This window comes from Mus musculus, chromosome 4, assembly GCF_000001635.26.
Source record: "Mus musculus strain C57BL/6J chromosome 4, GRCm38.p6 C57BL/6J".
Classification (NCBI taxonomy): Eukaryota; Metazoa; Chordata; class Mammalia; order Rodentia; family Muridae; genus Mus; species Mus musculus.
This window is the reverse complement of record NC_000070.6, coordinates 40,310,989-40,324,452: the sequence shown is the minus strand read 5'-3', so window position 1 is coordinate 40,324,452 and position 13,464 is coordinate 40,310,989. Positions and strand designations below refer to the sequence as shown.

At 41.7% G+C, this 13,464-nt stretch overlaps 1 long non-coding RNA gene across 1 annotated transcript; it reads right to left on the bottom strand.

Moving 5' to 3' along the window:
* Window positions 1-6,733: 6,733 nt before the first annotated feature.
* On the bottom strand, window positions 6,734-11,221 carry 4930509K18Rik (RIKEN cDNA 4930509K18 gene). The gene is made up of 3 exons (NR_040663.1): window positions 10,546-11,221; window positions 8,543-8,625; window positions 6,734-7,784 (listed from the first exon to the last, which is right to left on the bottom strand). It is a non-coding gene; the product is annotated as an RIKEN cDNA 4930509K18 gene (long non-coding RNA).
* Between the last annotated feature and the right edge of the window lie 2,243 nt (window positions 11,222-13,464).

The following is a 13,464-nucleotide window of genomic DNA, read 5'->3' as shown; positions in this document are numbered from 1 at the left end:
TGCACCTTTCACAGTCCTCCAACTTCGTGTTCTCCTCCCCCTCCTTCTCTGTCTTCTATTTGTTGTTGTTGTTGTTGTTGTTGTTTTAATAATTCACTGAGTCCAATTAGTGCTGCCCATATATACATGGGGGGTAGGGAGGCTATCCACTGAAATACGGTCAACCTACTAGGGACAACACCTCCAAAGAAAATTGCCTCTCTCTTTCATAGCAGCCATCAGCAGCTCCTCATCTAGGGGTAGGGGTTTGTCGGGGGCTTCCCCATCAGTGCTGGAATGTTGACTGGCTTAACCGTGTGCATATCTTGTGCAGGCATCACAGCTGCTGTGAGATCACCAGTGTAACTGATCTGTCATGTCCAGGGGACACTGATTTGCTCTGGTACTCCCCAGTCTCTGGTTCTCACAGTCTTTCTCCCACGTCTTCCGAGATATGCCTTGAACCTCTGAGGGAGCGAGGAATATATAAATCTCCCATCTGAGTCTGAACACTCCATAGACATTTATCCTTTGTAGGCTGTGAGTCTATATAAACTGCCGACTGCTGCATAAAGACATTGACGAGAACTGAGAGTGGCTCTAACCTATGGGCAGAGAGATAGGCATTTAGAGAGCAGATTGATATTATATCCAGTTAGCAAAATAGTCATAGTAGGTTCACCTCTTGGGGTCTCTGAGCTCCCTGGTCATCGGTTCTTGACGAGATTTACTGTGCAAGGAATGAGTTTCCTCAATGGAGTGAGTCTTAAATTCAATCAGAAAGTAGCTTTTTACCCCATAACATTCAAAGTACAATTACACCGATGAGCATCGTAACTCACAGGGTTTACAGCTTGATAAGGCTCATGATGGCTTCCACCCCACCAGCAGTACCCTGCATAACACTTCCTAGCACCCTGAAAGCTAGCCAGAAGTCAGGGAGCTTCTAGGTAAGTATCGGCTTGATCTCCCCAAATCCAGGGTGCCCAAATCATACGGTGTCTTCAGCAACAGTCTTACTATCAAGTTATGGTGGGCCACCAAGTTCAATGACAAGGCTCTGGCTTGTTTGAGGGCACCTCTGAGATCTCCTGTGACAACTCTTTTTTAAAAGGATGTTAAAATTAGGGCCAACCTAACAGTTTGTCAGGAAAAGGTACTTGATGCCAAGCTTGGTGACCTGAGTTCAGACCCTGGAACAGGTATGGTGAAGGGAGAGACCCAGCTCCTGTGGGTCGCCCTCTGACTTCCACACACAACACATGCACAACCTAAATAGACAGACAGACAGACAGACAGACAGACAGACAGATAGATAGATAGATAGATAGATAGATAGATAAAATTTTATTTTTTAAAGATGTTACCTTAGGTTCTAAAGTATGGATAAGGCTGAAGTCATTAGAAAAAAACATAACTTCGATGGCCTCTATTTTAAAACCATTTTACTCACTTATGTATTCAAAACTATTTCCTTTAAAATTTTATATATGTGTGTGTAAGTTCATAGCTATGTATGTACAGAAATGCTGGAAGAGTGACTACATCCATCTTTTCTGTCCCTGCGTAGTTAGTGGATTTGATGGATTCCCATGAGTAGTGGGAAATGACACAGAGGAATTCAGAAGAACTAAGGGAACCTGTGTGGTCCCACGTCTTACTAACCTCATCACCGGTACTTACGCATTATCCTGTAGAAACCTCAGTGCTCTGTAAAAGCAGCAGCATGCAAAAAGGAAGTGGGCTTCATACCAAAAGAGGAAAGAGGAGGAATAAAAGATCATTTCATTGTTGATCAATGAATCGCTAAAGGTTGAATTATAGGCTAGACTTCCTGACGCGTGCCTATAATCCTAGACTGAGCTACATAGCTACACTCCATTTTATTTAGCTAGTTTTTCATTTGGAAATGTGTGGAGGGTTGTGGTCCCTCCGCCCTGAGGATGTGTGTGCCTGGCAGCTAACTTGCCTGTTCAGAGCACGGGCTCCTGCTGTGATTGCAGTGTGAAGAGGCTTCTCCTGAACACAGCAAGCTTGATCTTTTTAATTGTTTTAGGAATTGGCCTTTCTCGGTGAGATTTTTGTCATTTCTATTCTTCTTACAATGTTTTCAACGTTTTGCTGCTCAGTTCCTTATCTACCCAGTGTCCTGCACTTCCAAAAGAAAGCAATGTTCGAAACAATGAAGGAACTCACTGATTCTAAAAACCTCTTAGTAGCTGTCAGCTGCTATTAATAAATTTTTATTATGTTGCAAGAAAAGAATGCCTCCTCAAAACAAAATGCACTTCACAATAATATTCCTGGGTTTTATCTTTCTGAATATGCACGTCCGATAGTCAAGGTAAGCCTTTTCTGCATGTTAAATAAACCTTGGCACAGCTCATATCTCATTATTACCTTTGTCGCTGTTGTTAATGATCTTTCTTCTTCTGTATGAACAAAGCAACAGAACTAGTGAGGCACTGAATGAGATTCCAGTTCTTGCTTGTCAAATTAAAATAGAAATTGCTCGCTGCATATATGTTTCCCAAAGTATTTACTCCTGGGGCACAAACTCCTCATCTCTACTGAGGCAGATGTATGCTTAGATGGCTCCCTAAATAACCATAAAGGCTCTGTGGTAATAATTAAGAAGGTGGTATGGGTTTTTTCATACAATTTTAACTTCAATAAGATAATTCTTAAAGCAATTATTTTCACACATAGAAGTGAAATATGGCTTATAAATTTATATTGAGCCTAATATAAATATAGATCACATATGATATAAAGAATAACTTCTGTTGTTAATGAATGGGTACTACTGATTGACCATATTTACACTTTAAAATAAGATTTTTGAAGTGTCTAATTTATACAATGGATAGCATTTAGACTTCAAAAGTAGAGTATTTCAATAAAAAAAAATCATGAAATTAGGTATGGTGGCACATGCTTGTAAAGTTAATGCCTAGGAGGTAGGGCTTGGATCACAAGTTCAAGGATAGTGGGGGGATATGGAACTATGTTTCCAAACAACCAAGATATAGGAAAATAAAAGTAAAAAGGAGTATTTAGAATACATATTCCAGGGCTGGAGAGATGTCTCAGTGGTTAAGAGCACTAACTGCTCTTTCAGAGGTCCTGAGTTCAATTTCCAGCAACCACATGGTGGCTCACAACCATCTGCAATGAGATCCAAGACATCTGGTGTGTCTGAAGACAGCTACAGTGTACTCAAATACATAAAACAAATAAAGAAATCTTAAGAAAAAAAGAATTAGTATTCCAGAAAGAATTATCCTTGAGCTCACTTGCATGATATATATAGGTATATTATGTATATACATATAGAAAAATAGATACCACCTTTGCCTAAAGAATACATCCATGATTACCCAGTTAACACACATTTTTCAATACAAGGATCCCTATATCTTTTGTTTGTAACACATATTATTAGTTGTCTAAGAACATAAGGAAATGAGGAAGCAATTGCCAATATAACTGCAAAGCACAATAGACTGAGGAACAAGAAAATCAGGGGAAAGTGGAAATAGTATTTCCCCAGGTACAAGAAATAAGGGAAAGGGCTTAGGATGCAAAACCAGTAACTTAGAATTTTCTTTCTCTCTTTCTTTTTTAATACAAGGTTTCTTTGTGTAGCTGGCTGTCCTGGAACTCACTCTGTAGACCAGGCTGGCCTTGAACTCAGAGACTTGCCTGCCTCTGCCTCCCAAGTGTTGAGATTAAAGGTGTATGCCGCAGCGTCCCAGCCTGACTTAGTGTTTTCAGTGGATACGTGAATCCCACTTGCAGAACTCGTCGCCTGTTTTCCTGTGGTGGAGTCGTCTCAGAATGCACTGATGCTCATACACTCGACTCCTTATCTGCCTTCCACAGCACTGTGGCCCTAAAGTCAGAGTGGGCAGCTTGCCGGTGTCATTCTATGGTGACTGTGTGAATGGACCCATGACCTCTGTAATCCACGGTGACACCAAGTTTTACTTCTGGTTCTCTGTCCTTAAGACATGCCAAGAAACCAGTAAGACCTTCAGTTTCTCCTATCTCCCCGATCTTGATGTCTAGTGGAAAGTGGAGGTCATGTGTGGAAGGTTTGTGATATAGCTAGTCCATGGACTGCGGTCTCTGGGTCAATAAATGCTTCCTTTCATTTGTTTTCTAAGGTCTGTTGATGTCTATTCTGTATTGGTTTCCATTCAAGAACTTGAAACTCCCCAATTATGATTGCTGCCATCATTCTGTCAATCAATCTCTTTATAGCTACCCTGGCACAGCCCTGCCTCCTTGGGAGTAGTCCATTAACAGCATCTTATGTGTCCTTCTATTGCTGTTGATCACGTGGTTTCACCAGAGCTCAGATGTGCATGTTCAGTAGCCTCCTAGATTTTTTTTCTCAAATTAGCTTAATTATTTTAAAACTGATATATACACACTTCGGAGAACAGCATAGTGCAATATGAACATTGAAAAGCATACCCTATGACGTAACTGTAACTGCCCCAGGCATCTCATGCTGGAAGAGACAATGGGTTGAAGACCTGAAGCCAGAGGAAGGACTTGACTCTCAGGAAAGGAGCTCACAGACATGACAGCATACCTCCTGGCTTTTTTGTTTGTTTTTATTTTTGTTTTGCTTTTCATCTTTTCTGTAAAACTGTAGTACTGCCGGGGGGAAAGATGAAGGGAATTAAGAACTTTTCCTCACTTTATCCCCACTTCTGGCCAAGTTGTGAATAAATCCATTTTCTCTTATCAAATAGCGTTTCTTAATTTCTTTTGGAATATAGAGCAACTGAGGCAGCAGGTATGGGCCTAAGTGTTTTATAATGGTAGCATGTAACACAAGCAAACACATGCAATGAGCCCCTGTGTTAGCATCTCCTATTAATGATGGGCTTTTATCCCTCGGACCAGTTCAAGCCCAAGGCACAGAGTAAGGAGAAGGTGGAGGGAGATGTGGAGTCAGGGAAGCAGAGGTAATGAGAACACAAGTCCTAAATCTTTGTCAGTTGGGGATAACTGAAGGTTTCCTTAAAATAGAAAGGAAGTTTGTCCTTCCCTTTCCTTTCATAATACCGTTAGGGTATACTGCTGTGGCTTCTGTCGAGAGAGAGAATATTACTGTCATCCTTGTCACGTCTAAGAGTCTGTTGTGTGCAACAACATCTAATCTTACTGCCACAGCCCTTGTTTGTATTATAAGGTAAAATACTTACATGTATGTGTGCACACACGCTCACACACAGATGCACACCACGAGATGTGTGTGCTTACACTGTATATGTGCGTAAAATACCAGTAAGTGTTGATGGAACACTAACAAGGCTGATCCCTGGGACAGAGATCATTAACAGAGGCAGGAAGAGGCTTTTAATTCCTTGTATTTTAAAATTCCTGTGTATGGCATGTGTTTGCATGTGTTACATGCTACCATTATAAAACATATTATCAATAAACATATATTCTTATGTAAAATGAGATATTTCTAGCTTTATGGAGAAAATGGCTAGACTGTAATCACTTAACTCTTAAAAATCACTGGAACGGGGGTGGGTGGGTATGGGGGACTTTTGGTATAGCATTGGAAATGTAAATGAGCTAAATACCTAATAAAAAATGGAAAAAAAAATCACTGGAACGTTCCCTTGTTTTTGTCACGATCCTCCATGTTGACTCCGCCCATCTAGCTTCCAAGATTCTAGCATCATCTAGGAAAGTTGCTTTTTCCTCCCTTTCTTTTTATTTTTTTAATATATTTTATTCGTTTGCATTTCAAATGTTGTCCTGGTTTCCCCTCTGAAAACCCCCATCCCATTCCCCCTTTCCCCTGCTTCTATGAGGGTGCTCCATCACCCACCCACTCCTACCTCACCACTCTAGCATCCCCCTAATCTGGAGCATCAAGCCTCCACAGTACCAAGGACCTCCCCTCCCATTGATGCCAGATAAGACCATTCTCTGCTACATATGCAGCTGGAGCCATGAGTCCCTCCACGTGTACTCTTTGGTTGGTGGTTTAGTCCTTGGGAGCTCTGGGAGGTCTGGTTGGTTGATATTGTTGTTCTTCCTATGGGGTTACAAACCCCTTCAGCTCCTTTAGTCCTTCTCCTAACTCTTCCATTGGGATCCCCAGGCTCAGTCCGATGGTTGGCTGTGTGCATCTGCCTCTGTTTTGGTCAGGCTCTGGCAGGGCCTCTTGGGAGACAGCTATACCAGGCTCCTGTCAGTAAGCACTCCTTGGCATCAGCAGTAGTGTCTGGGTTTGGTGTCTGCATGTGTGATGGATCCTTAGGTGGGGCAGTCTCTGGATGGCCTTTCCTTCAGTCTCTGTTTTATTTTTTGTCCCTGCATTTCCTTTAGACAGGAACAATTCTGGGTTAAAATTTTTGAGATGGGTAGGTGGCCACATCCCTCAACTGGGGGCTGTGCCTATCCACTGGATATGGTCTCTACAGGTTCTCTCTCCCCTTTGTTGGGTATTTCAGCTAAAGTCATTCCTGTTGGATCCTGGGAACCTCTTGCTTCCCTGGCATCTGGGACTTTCTTGTGGCTACCCTCAGTTCCCCATACCCCGCTGCTACAAACCTCCATTCAATTTCCTGACCCTCTGTACTTCTCCCCTGTCTCCTCCCATACCTGATCCTCCCCTCACTCTTTTTCCTCCCCCTCCTCTTTCCCTCCCAGGTCCCTCCCTCCCTCTTAATATCCCAGCTATTTTCAAAACAGGTATTGTCATCCTACTCTGAATGCAGCTTGAAAACTCATTTAATAAGGGAATGAATAATTGATTTAAATAAATAAGTCACAGTGCTACCTTTACATTAAAAGAATTTTCCTCCTTGCAAGACTTCTTATTAACACCAATACTCAGCTGTTACCATGGCAACATGCTCATTCGTAGGAAGAAAGATTTGGAGAAGATATTGACATACTTGGAAATCTAGAGACTTCTAGGGCATGGCAATGTCTTGGCTATGCCTAGTGTCTCCCTACTTAATAGTAGTGATAGTCTCGTCACTATTTAATGAATAACACAAAGAAACAAGCACATAAGACATAGCGGTAAAAGACACCCATGAGCTGGTGCCCTCCCAAGGAGAAACCAAACCAAGAAGCCAGAGGTAGGTCAGTGAAGACTTGGGTTAACAGCATACTATAGATTCAACTGCTGGCGAAGGAAGGGACCTTCATATATACTGTTAATGCCAGGGTTTCCTAAGCATTATGAAATTGATGTTTAAGAAGCTTAACCATAGATATTATTTCCATAAACACAGCTCTTTGAATGTAGAAAGATATTTATAATTTGAGAGGCAAATGTCTTGGACACTGGATCCTTACCATATAAATTCTAGTTGCTACAAAGTCACTGCTCCTGTGTGGTCCCAAGAGGAAGCAACATATACAGAGAGAGGACAAGCCAGGCAAACGGGGGCTCTTGTCACTCAGACCCAAAAATGGAACTTGAGTTAGGCTGAGTGCTCCTTTTAAATACTATATCTTTGTGGGATTTTTTTTTAAATTTAAATATTCTATCTTTATTCCTTTATGAAAGTAGAACGTGAAAAGAGAAAGACAAGTTCACAGAGAAAGACTCGGGGGAAGCAGGAGAGGATCTCAGGACCAGAGGATGAATGCTCTGACCAGGGTGGCTGACGTTGTCCAGGTATCTCCTCTAAGTGGGTCACTGAGGGACACAGCAGCAGTCCTGACTCCTGAGCACTGACGGTCTTCTCTGTTTTATAGACACGAAGGGAAGCATCTTCGCATCCAGACCATCATGCCCTTCTTGGATTCTCCTAAGGAGGAACACGAACACGTGAACTTTCTGGATCGCGAGTCTGTATATTTTCTATTTGAATACATATTGCCAAATTGCCTTCCAGAAAGGTTATACAACATTGCTTTCAACTATAAGGATGACAGTTCTCTGCTGCTGAGTTAGCAAGGCTAGAGGTTTACATCTATATCATGTGTAAAATATATAAATTATATTCAATACTGTCTTTTGTCATTTTTCTCCTTTTGTTAATGTTTATTACATCTGCAAACTTGAGGATATTAATTCCTTCCCCACTTCCTCTCAGAACCCCTTCCCCTTCCCTATTCTTCCAACTTTGCGCCCCCCCCCCTTTTCAACACCTATCATGTCCAATTTGTGCTGCCCACATATACTTGGGTGTGTAGCCTTCCACTGGATCATAGATGACTTATTAGGGATATACTCTTAAAAAATAACTGTCTCTCCCTCTCCCAACAACTATCAATTGCCAACAGCTCCTCACCTGGGGTGGGGATTCATGCTTACACTCTGCCCTCATCCATGGTGGAACTCGATCTGGTTTGGACTTGTATAAGTCTTGCGCATACTGTCATAAGAGCTGTGAATTCATGTGTGTAGCTGCCCTGCTGTCTCCAGAAGACACTGTTTCCTTGTGGCCATCCACTACCTCTACCCTTTCTATTCTTTCCATGCTCTTCTGAAACCATTCCAGGGGAGTGTGACATAGATCTCCCAGTTAGAATTGAACACTGCACAGTCTTTTATTCTATGTACCTTGACCATTTGCAAGTATCTGCGTTGATCACTGTCTACTGCAAATAGAAATTTCTCCGATGAGGTTTGAGATATGTGTGAACCTGTGGGTATAATGATAAGTCATTAGGAGTCAACTTAATACTGTGTTTATTTAGCAAAATGACAGTGGCAGGCTCTTCTCTAGAATCTATGACTTATCTAGCCACAAGTGTTTGGTCCCAACAATGGTGCTGAGCATGGCTTTCATCTTGTGGGATTTGAGCATCCAATGAGGAAGTATTTGGTCATGCCTATGGTATTCGGGCCACTATTGCACCAATAGGAATTTCTTGCCACTTATTTGTGTAGCTTGCAGGGTTCACACCTGAGTAAGATTGATGCCTGTTTTTCTCATAAGACAGTGTGCATTTCACCTTACAGCACTGTGAGAGCTAGCCAGTAAGGATGAAACTACCTGATCATTACCAGATAGATAACTACATGTTCCATGACTGAAGTATGTGGTGTTCTCAGCCATGGGATCTCAAAATCAAATTATGGAGGGTAACCAAGAGCACTGGCAATAGCCTGTAATGTTTAAGCATCTATGAGATAGCGCTGATTAACAACTCCAAAAGAAGAAATCCATTCCTGGCACTGAGCCTTTAATTTGTTTGCTTTTGGTATCTAGTAGGAAGATTGTCCCTTGATTACAGTTTTAACCGAATGTGTGTGTGTGTGTGTGTGTGTGTGTGTGTGTGTGTGTGCAGTATGTGTGTGTGTGGTATGCGGTGTGTGTGTGTGTGTGTGTGTGTGTGTGTGTGTGTGTGTGTGTGAAGCTTTTACAATACTCTGCAGTAGGTAGGTTTCCATATGATTTTTTTTTGGTTTTGTTTTTTTTGTTTGTTTGTTTTTTTGTTTTTGTTTTTTCCAGTTTTTTCGAAACAGGGCTTCTCTGTGTAGTCCTGGCTGTCCTGTAACTCACTCTGTAGACCAGGCTGGCCTCGAACTCAAAAATCTGCCTGTCTCTGCCTCCCGAGTGCTGGGATTAAAGGCGTGCACCACCACTGCCCAGCTGATTTTTTAAGGTCTTTAGTGTTATTTATTCCTCCCCGAATTCCCTTCTCTACTCTGCCCTTCCATCTTTCACTTCAATTTAACCGTTTCTGTTCATTATTTCTTTTCAGTCTCTATATCAGTGTGTTCTATTTCCTATCTCTTGAAAGCCACTTCCCATGAGACCTTGGTAATTTTCTAACCTGTGAGGGCATTTCAAGTGAAATATGCATATCTGAAGATTTAGAAATAACATCTACAAATGAGAGAAATGATGTGACATTTGTCTTTCTGGGTCTGGATTACGTGTTTACAGCTTGATACAATTACCTTAATGGCTGGATAATATTCCCTTGTATAAGTCTTTGCTCAATATATATTTGACAAAGGGTTAATATGAAAAATTTACAAAGAAAAAATAAATATCAAGAAAACAAACAATCTGATTTAAAACTGGAGCATGCAACTAGAGAGTTCTCAGAAGATGAAATACAAATGGCTGAAAGACATTTTTAAATTTTTTGAAATCTCTAGCTATCAGAAAAATGCAAATTAAAACTACTTTAGATTTTTTTTTTTTACCCCAGTCAGAATGGCTAAGATCACAAAAACAAATGATGATAAATGCCGGCGTGGGTGCCAGGGAATTATTTACTGCTAGTGGGAGTGGGTGCATATGGAAATTAATGTGGAGGTTTCTCACAAAATCTAAAAATACATCTACCACATGATCCAACTCTATTGCTCTTAAGCATATACCCAGCACACTCTCTGTCCTACTGCAGAGAGATGTGCTGCTAACAGTGTCCACTGCTGTTCAGTCTAAATGCCCATCAAATGATGAGCAGCTACTGAAACACACAATGGAATAGTATTCAGGCCTGAAGACATTTGCTTTCTTAAGTGAGTTAACAGTTCTCTTGCTGTGGGATTCATTTATCTATTGCTATAGAACAATCACAGATAAAATTACTATTTTAATAGACCTCGTGAAACCCATTTCATGGGTAAAGCATTTGGGCAGGATTCAACTGGATGGCTGTTCTAGGTGTGATGTCTGGTGAACAGGTTCATGAGGTGGCCTGGAGGATCCACAGGGCCTTCACACCAGCTTGGTGACATGATGGCTAGAAGAAAGAATGACGACAGGTGGCCCAGGACCTCTCCGTGGAGTCCTAGAGCTTCTCTCTAAGGCCTCTTAGAGCTCCAAGAACCTAATGGAAAAACTGCCAGTCTTCCTAGAGGTAAACTCAGAGCAAGCACAGTGTAACTCCCATGATTCTCAACTGGGGACGGTGGTGGTTTGAATGAAAATGGCTCCCAGGTGGTCATATGTTTAAACGCTTAGCTCCCAGTTAGTAGAACTGTTTGGGAAAGATTAGGAAGTGTGGTCTTGTTGGAGAAGGTGGGACTCTGGGGGTGGGCTCTAAGGTTTCAAAAGTCACATCAGGTCCAGTGTCTCTCTGTCTGCCGCCTGTGAATCAGGATGTAAAGCTTTTAACTACGGCTCCAGCATCATGATTGTCTGCTCCCTACTATAATGAGCAAAGACTAGCCCTCTAAAGCTAAGCAAGCCTTGAGGGGGATGGAGCCTCGGTGGAGAAGTAGTTCCCTGTTAATGGGCTTTGAGGGGCTCAGCCCAGCCCGACTTCCGGTTCTTCTTCTGCTTCCTGTTTGTACTAGCGTGTGACCAGTCACCTGATTCCACTTCCTGTTTGTGCTACAATGTGACTAGTCACCTGACTCCACCCTGCCCTGCCTTCCCTAGGATGATGGGTTGCTTCTTCTTAAACATAACCCAAAGCACACCTTTCTTCCCTTAAGTTGCTTCTTGGGTGTTTGGTCCCAGCAACAAAACAGGTGGGTTGTATAGCTGTAAGACTTACCTTCCACTGGTCAATGTTGTGTTATATATATATATGAAAAAAAGAAAGAAAGAAAGAAAGAAAGAAAGAAAGAAAGAAAGAAAGAAAGAAAAGAGAAGAGAAGAGAACAGAAGAGAAGAGAAGAGAACAGAAGAGAACAGAAGAGAAGAGAAGAACCAGGATATGTTTAGTAGCAGCATGGTATGGTGAGGTGGAAGGAGATGCCTCTTCAGGCCCATGCAAAGCATCCCTTCACCTGAGGTACCAGACACAGTGTATATAGTGTGGTATAGAGCATGGGGAGGGAAATTGAGGACGGAAGGGAGAGAGAGAGAGAATGAATATGGAGGAGAGAAAGAGAGTAGAGGAGGGGGAGGGGAATGGGGAGAGAAGAGACAAGGAGGGTAAGAGAGTAGGAGAGTAAGAGAGTAATGAAGAGGGGGCACACAGCCCCCTTTTTAGTTAGGCAGACCTGACTGTTGCCAGGTAACTGTTGGGTGCAGCCCAGAAGGAATGCTAACAGTCAATACTTTTTTTTTTATCTGTTTGTTTTAAAGCACCGGTTTTGTAAATATCATAAAGGAAGGTCTTATCAGGTCCCATACTGCCTTTGTATACCCATAAGTGCAAAGCTGATATCTCCAGTCATATTTCAAGAACTAGATGATTCAGTGTCTGTAAGAAGCCAAGACTCCACACACAGCTTCCATCTATGTAGTAAACTCTGGAACTCTACTACTTTAAAAAACAAAACAAAACAAGACAAAAACAAAAACAAACAAACAAACAAAAAGAAAGCAAAAGCCCCACACCATTTTAACAGTGTGTTCTGTGTTTAAGTCGGATGTGTGCTTTTAAAGAGAAGGTATGTTTTAACCTCAATTCACATTGTTACTGACAGAAAACTGGAACTGCTGGTAAAAACTATATTAGCCATCTCTAGCCAGAGAGATAAAATTCACTGAGATGGGCAAGGGACTGAGAAACAGGGGACCTGAGTTTCTGTTTTGATTTCAGGGCCTGCATATCAACCCTCAATTGCATATTTAGACTTTACTATGAAAAATAAATATCTTGTTTAACACAGAGTTGTGTTGAGCTAGTCTGTGCTAACAGCCAAAATGTGAAATTATCAACATACAGGCTGGTGCTGTGAGAAAATGGATAAAATGTGGGTCTCTAAATGATAAATACAATTCCACAATTACGTGGTGAGTTCTAGGCTAGCCTGAGTTATATGAGACTCTATCACACACACTATCTCACACACACATAGAACACACTATATATATATGGAGTAAGGAGTTTATGTAGCAAGCTAAAGGCCCTGGGTTCAGTCTTAGCATCAAAAATAAATAAATAAATAAATAAATAACAAAAGACCATGGTGCTTCATTATTATAATTTTTATTGGTAAGTGACACATTTTAGATATATAAAGTGAACTTTGCCATCTAGGCTGAAATAACAGATGCAAGTTATCTTCAGCACCCACATCACTGAGAACTTTTGCACGGAGCTAAGAATTCTCTGTTCAGTAGGTTTTAGAATCCTCTCAATGGGTTTTTAAAGGCCCTTCATTTTACAAATAAGGAGTCTGAGACTTAATGAGGCTGTTCCTTGCCCCACTCAGGTAATGTGCAGGTAATAACAGAACCCGTGTTTCAGTTCCTGAGCCCAGAGTCCAGGTGCGTCGCTACTGTTAGCCTACCCCTATAATTAGACGTAGCTATTCCTTACACTACATATAAGAATGTCTTGTAATGGCTGATTACCATAAGCCTCTGCAATCCCTCTGTGACTACGGAGGGACTGTTACACTGTAAGATGAATAAGCCACTCTTCCTAATGCACTCACTGGGTTAGCGTGACATGTGGAGCAATCATTATGACTCACCCAAGGAACACTGGGAGAATTAAGCTAACGGTCAAAGCACACCTGCCAAATGCCCAGAAGCAGATAAGCAGCCATCAAGAACCTGTGACCCAGCAATGCTGAACAGTGTGATCTATGGCTCTGAGGACCCAGTCTCCTGAGGC